This window comes from Tupaia chinensis, unplaced genomic scaffold (assembly GCF_000334495.1).
Source record: "Tupaia chinensis unplaced genomic scaffold, TupChi_1.0 Scaffold000085_1, whole genome shotgun sequence".
Classification (NCBI taxonomy): Eukaryota; Metazoa; Chordata; class Mammalia; order Scandentia; family Tupaiidae; genus Tupaia; species Tupaia belangeri.
This window is the reverse complement of record NW_006159547.1, coordinates 3201849-3208078: the sequence shown is the minus strand read 5'-3', so window position 1 is coordinate 3208078 and position 6230 is coordinate 3201849.

Here is a 6230-nt window from a genome sequence, read left to right as displayed (position 1 = left end):
GGACATGTGTGTGTGCATGCCCAAAATCCCAAGAGGAGAGTGGAGGAGAAGAAATCGTGGCATCTGGTCCCCCTTAGGGGATGATTTCTTACTTTCCCTCTATCTTTCTCTGTCTCTCTCTGGTGAGCACATGTGCCTTATTGGTAAAAAATTTAGAAAAGGTTTGGTCTTAGACATAAGAAAGATGTGTGTCCTTAATTAACATTACATTTAAATCATGCCCCCCAAAATTATCTGAAAAACTAAACAGAGCAAGACAGAACCAATTAAACTGATCCCAGAAAACGGGCTAATTTATTTGTTTAGGAAGCATTAGAGACCTTCTTTCCTGATGGAAGAGCAAGAGACAGATTTACACTTTACCTGGAAAAAGAAAAAGTGGACAAATTATATAAAACTTTAGTTTTCAATACATAGGACATCAGACAAAAAGAACATAATCCCAGAGAGAAGGGGAACAAGTGAAGTGAACCCAGTCATTGCCCCAGTGTCTTCATACACCCTGGGGTGTACCAGTTCAGCTGTTGGCCCTCTCCTCAAAAGTCTGAGTTTCATTCACGGGACCTCCTCCTCCCAGCATTTACATCCTAACATGCCATCTCTTTCCATTTGCTCCTGCAGCTGAGTTATGCTGCTACTTTTTCTCTGTTACCTCCAGGTAACTTTTTTAGTTCTCGATACTAGCTTCAATTATTCTGCATATTCAGATCTCTCTAATGTGTGATTTCTAGTTTTCCAACTGGTATAGAATTCTGCTATGTGTCAAGTAATGAACTAGGCCAATTATACTATTTACACTTTTTAAAAAAAATAAAATCCAATGTGGTAGATAAAAACCACCCTTTTAATGATTAAGAAGTTTAAACCTTAGAAGGGTTAAATAATTTTCCCAAGGTTATGGAGATGCCCATGATACCTCCAGGATTCAAATCTATCTCATCATAAAGGCTTCACTCTCTGTCACAAGTAATATTATACTTGGACAAAGGACTTTGAAAGGAAAGAGAGACTTTTGCCATTACTCCCGGCTAAAACCAGGATAACATGTGTCACTTTAAATAATTTCATTTTAATGCATTTAAAACTAGAAAGCATCTGATATTTTAAAAATGCATTGAAAAGCTAGTGCTTACAACAATCTTCTTCATGATTGGATGATATACCATATTTTGATAAATTATAAATATCTTCCTACCAAAACTAACATTGTAATCATTGAGTTCTGGTAGACATTGAAGGCTAAAGGGGTAGAAAAATAACTTGGCCTGAAGAATTCTATAAATATGATTTCAATGCTTATAATAAAGTATTGGAATTTACTGTCTGCTTGACTTCTTAGTGATGTATGTGGTGACCTTTCAACACCAAGCACAGGTTCGTCAAATGTGGAACATTAGAGTTCTTACATGCAAGATATAACATCTTATGCTTGGCAATATTTTGCTTTGTCTTTTCCCTTTTGGAAGATTTATAATAAAAAACAAAGTATAAAAAAAAAAAAAGGAGGGAGAAGAGGATAAAGACAGCAGTGAACAATAGAGAGGCAGGATGTTAATGAGAAATAGATATGGTTTATTACCTGTTGATGATGACATGTATAGTATTCTCAACTGAACCGGTCTGGAAAGTATTTCATGATGGGTGAAGTCTTTTTAATAAGCAAAATGAGAAATAGTGATTGACTGTTTAAAAAAATTATAATAATAATTATTGGGAAAAGCATGGAAAAGATATTGAATGATAAAGCGGGGAGATTGATATCTCTGTATTGACTGACATGCATGGCATTCCCTTTTGAAAAAGCAATGGAAGTCAATGTAAAGATATATGTAATCTAGTGTAATAGAAAGAAGATTATGATGATAATAAAATAAAATTTAAAAAATTTGCATTAAAAAAATATCTTTATTGAGTTAGGTTTTGAAGACTTTTTTTTTAAAGAGGTGTTTGCCTTAGGATGAGCACATAGTGGGCGGGGGTGGGCTGGAGGGGCAGACAGACAGTGAGAGGGAAAGTGAAAAATCACACCCACGTGGGGATGGCCACAGCACAATCCCTCCTCCTTCTGGGATCTTGGGCATGCATGCACAAGTGCCCAGTGTGATTTTCAAACCAATGTTTCCAGGACTTGAACCACAGTGGGCCATGTGGGGAGTCCAGTGACTTAACTGCTACTCCATCTGCTGGTCCCAATTTACATTATTTTTATTAAAGTTATATATATGAATAGAAATTTAAAAACAAAACCAAAAAATGCCCCAGAAAAGGTATCAAAATCCCATTCCCCATAAATAACCACAAATAACATTTCAATGACTCTATTTTTAAAGAGAAGGATAAATAATTTTTCATAAGTGAAATCATAATTAGGCATTTACTTATTTTTTCCCCACTCAATGGTATGTCAGAAATACCTTTCCATCAAACAAATACTGAGCTACATTAAGTTTAATGACTTGAAAATTCTTGTTTGTATGTTCAAGTATTTATTTAACAAGGCATTTATTGATGCAGGTTTGCAATGTTTTCTATTTCTCTACATTAAAAACAGATATATAAAATACATTCTTATGTTTACATCTTTTCATTCTTGTATGAATATCTCCATAGGGGAAATGCCCCGAAGTGGGAGTAAAGGGTCAGAGTCTGATATTTTACAAGTTGCTAAACTGTAATCCAGAATAGACTAAAGATTTATAGCATCCTTCCCTCCATTGAACGCATAACCCTGAAAGTATGACTTTATAAACAAAAAGAGGAAACAGAAACTTTCTTCCTTGAAGCATATAGAGATGTTTTTATTTTTTCTGACGCATTTCTCATAAATATACAAGTGTCTCCAAGGACTGTAATAATTTCCTCAAAATGTTCCCAATTTTAAAATTCTGTGACCGAATTCTAAGGTGATACATTCAGATTTCAAAAATAAAAATTGTTTTCCTCACTAGCATATAAAACTTATTATGTAAGAAAAATTTCAAATGCATTTACTTTCAGAATATTCATTTTGTTGTTATTAATAGAAGTTTAAAAAGGATGTGAAAAACAGCAACCTCATTTTAGAAACATGTACAAATCATTACATATTCAGAAAAATTTGCAACCAGCAGATTTTTGTTTTTTTGTTTTATTTAGGTTTTTGCCCTAGGGGACAGGTGCTTGCCAGAGGGAAAGTGAGAAATCACCCCTCATGGGGCAAGACCACACTGAATCCCTTCTCATCCTCTCCTGAGATTTTGGGCACACACAGATGTGCATGAAACCAGTGTGATTTTCAAGCTGCCAGGTCTGGGACTCTTAACTACAGTCAACCATGTGGGGATCCAGCACTTTAATCACCACACGCCTGCTGGCCCCAGTACAAAACTGTCTTATTAAACAAAGAATAGAGAAGGAATTATCACTTTATGTGAAAAAAAATTAAAAGTGACTCTGTAAACTCTTCTAAGTTAATTATGATAGAATGTTTGTTTTATTTAAGCAGACTTTGAAACCTAATAATTCATGCAAGTTAGAAAGCCCCATCCCAGAGGGTTTGAAATTAAAAGACCATATCTATGGGAAGATAAGTGAGGATTATGCTTTAAATATAAAACATAGATCTTTTACTTGTGAGCGAATAAAATCAAAGATTGCTCCTCAACCATGACCATATATCAATGTCAACCATTTCCAGTATCTGGTATGTCTGGTGATCTGTTTGCTCTACGGAAACTTACTACGGCCATTGCTGGCGAGTTTTGCAATTTCTCATTCTTTCTGAAGGCCAAGAGTGAACATGTGCACTCCTCTGTGGAAAAGCTGGATGCTTTGGGAAGTTCATTCTGCAAATATGAATCAAAGCCCTTATTAACTTTCATTGTGAAAAATTTATAACTAGCTTATGCTACATTTCTGCTCTTTATTTTCCCATTTAAATTAAATCTCTATTATTCACATATATCATTTCAACTTACATTTACCAAATACTGAAAATGGACAGGGAATAGTTCTTAGAACTGTGACTATAAAAAATTCTCTGTCCCAAAGAAGCTTACATTTTAGTTGGGGAGATATATACAATCATTTAAGCAAGGATAAATATTAAGTGGTGATGTCAGTTTACCGTGGAAAAACTGAGTAAGTAAGGGAGCTACAGATAGCAGGGAGGGGTGACAAGGAGTGCTAGCTACATCAAGTACTGTGGTCCAGGAGAACATCGCTGAGGAAGTGACATGGGATGATTGCCACTGAAAATATATACAAAGAACACAGTGCAGTTCTAGGAAAAGTGAATAGAAGTAAAATGAATTGAAGAAGAATGTTGGCTAAGTAGGATTAGAAGGAGGAATCAAGAAATAAAGAATTTGGCATTAAATACAATGAGTTTTAAATCACATTTAGACATCTATAGAGATATGTAGAAGGCAGCCTGATATACAGGTGTGAACCCAGAAGATTCATCTAAAAATATCTCATAACATGGATCATGGTATCTCAGGGTTGGGTGAATCCTTTAAATATCAGTTATTTACCACTGGAATGCTTCGATCTTTATGATATTCCTGCCCATTGATCATTCAGCCTAACTCAAATTCTTCCAGTAACAGATAATTCATTACCACCATCACTGAAACTGCCTATTCCATTCAAGACAATTTAGATCAGAAGATTTTTCTTGATAAATACCAGTTTCTTTGTAAATTTCACCCACCAAATATAGCTCTACTGCTCGAATCTCTACAAAAGATGTCTATACAAACCAGCATCTATCTAAAGATACAGAAAGGAAATCTCAGCTCCTTCAAAAAATAACTGTTAGAGTGATACTGAATTAGATCGGTCATGTCATAGGAGATGAAGTTACAGAGAACAGTTATTTAAGCAGAAGCTGGATATAGACTCTGAGGATTCATGCATCTGATAGATTTCTATAGTCTCTTCTGAGATTAATGTTCTAATTCTGATTAGGTAAAAGATGTGTTAAAAGTGTGTTAGGTAAATATATTGTTAATAATTAATAATGGTTTGCAGGAGATAGATCACACTACATAAAAATGATCTGTACCTGCTACTCTATAAAGCTCAGTTCTACATTTTATATGTTGAACCCTTTTGTTTAAAAAAAAAAAGAAAAAAAAAGAGGTTTTTGCATTAGGACGTGTGCATTTGGAGCAAGATAGAAGTGAGAGGGAAAATGAGAAATCACCCCCAGGGAGGGATGACCATGCTATAATCCCTTCTCCTCCATTCTCTTTCTGGGATCTTGGGTATGCACACCCATACACCGGCATGAGTTTCAAGTCACCGGGACCAGGACTTGAACGTAGTCAGCCATGTCCAGCAACATAGCCACTATGCCATCTGCTGGCCCCATTGAACTGTATTTTATGGCTAACATATTTTGAAACCAGAGATAATGTCAACATTATGCGCACTTCCAGAGACATAATACAGGGTTGTTGAAAAAGTCATGATGTGTTTTTCTATGCAAAAAAAATGTCACAACTTGACCACCCAGTATCTTTTTTTTTTTTTTTTTGGAGAGGTTTTTGCTATAGGGCGCATGCACTCGCCTGACAGAGACAGAGAGACAGGAAGCGAGAAATCACCCCCCAGGGGGGATGGCCACGCCACAATCCCTTCTCCTCCATTCTCCTCTCGGAATCTTGGGCACGCACACACATGCGCCTGGCGTGAGTTTAAGCCACCAGGTCGGGGACTCGAACTGTGGTCGACTACGTGGGAGTCCAGTGACATAACCATTACGCTAACTGCTGGTCCCACCACCCAGTATCTTTAACAGCTATGTTCCAACCAAAGATAGCCAAAAGGAGGGTTAGTCTTCATGTTAGCTCTTATTTCAAAGTGATCCTTCTTTCAGTAAGTGGAGGTGGGAGAGATGATTCTCCCTCCTACTGGAACTAAGGATTCTAAAAGGTTAAACTAAATTCAATACTACTAAATTTCAAAGTAGATGCACATAAAAATTACCTATTAAGTTAGATATTGCAGTTTGCACTGACCTACTTCAGTTTTATCTCTCCATTTCAACTTCAAGAATTTCATACCAAAATAACCTGATGGTTCTTCCATAATTTAACAGAATTAATGTGAATCAAGTGTGACAGTTTATGTATTTATCCAGAATGTTTTCATCCAGAGTTTTAAAAAGTTGCCAAACTCAGAAAATAGAATTCTATTGCAAAGGTATTAAAGTAATAGGCTTCAGATAAATGCTTCTACCTGCT